The sequence below is a fragment of the Myotis davidii genome, unplaced genomic scaffold, assembly GCF_000327345.1.
Source record: "Myotis davidii unplaced genomic scaffold, ASM32734v1 scaffold21, whole genome shotgun sequence".
NCBI classification, from domain to species: Eukaryota; Metazoa; Chordata; class Mammalia; order Chiroptera; family Vespertilionidae; genus Myotis; species Myotis davidii.
Window position 1 is genome coordinate 2,974,675 of NW_006292573.1, and position 958 is coordinate 2,975,632.

The following is a 958-nucleotide window of genomic DNA, read 5'->3' on the forward strand; positions in this document are numbered from 1 at the left end:
CTTATACCAGAAATGGATGAGAGTATCTATTTATATATGTATTTATCAAAATAGAGTTTTTATGATTATTTTTTTAACTTTTGGCCTTTTGAAAGCAGTAATTCCATGTTCAAAATTATTTTGTTGTCAATTTCTACTGAAATTGCCATTTGTTTTTCCTTTTTTATGGCTGCCTGTTGATACTCTGTCCTTTCCTTTTTGGATTGTATTGTTTGCCTCCCCCGCCCGCCCCCCCCACACACACTTTTTCACTGCTTTATGAGGATTACTTTTATAGTCTGCTAGTTATCTTTTATGCCAATCATAAACAGTAAATCACAGAAAACAATGGGATATGGGGGTAGGGGTAGGGATTGGCAGTGGCACAGTATATTCTGGAAATTTTAGCTTCACAAAAATTTGTCACACGTGGTCTTCCACAGTACCAGTTAGAGCTAGGAATGGGGTTAATCACTGGTCATAAAGGCAGTCCTGTTTTTCATAGTGGCTGCACCAACCTGTATTCCCACCAACAGTGCACAGGGTTTTCCTTTCACCACACTCTCACAGCCACTTGTTGTTTGCTGTTTTATTGATCATAATGCATTCTGACAGGTGTGAGGTTTTATTATGGCTTTAATTTGCATTTCTCTGATGACTAGTGACATTGAGCATCTTTTCATATGTTTATTGCTGTGTGTCTTCTTTGGAGATGTATCTATTCATGTTCTTTGACCATTTTTTAATGTGACTGGTGTTTGGTTTTTTTTGGTGTTGTATGAGTTCATTATAAATTTTGAATATTAATCTTTTACCAGATGTATTATTGGTGAATATGTTCTTCCATTCAATGTGTTATCTTTTCATTTTGTTGATGGTTTCTTTTGTTGTACAAAATTATTTAGTTTTTGTCCCATTTGTTTATTTTTTCTTAGTTTTCCTTGCCTGAGAAGATATATGAGAAAAATATTGCTACAAG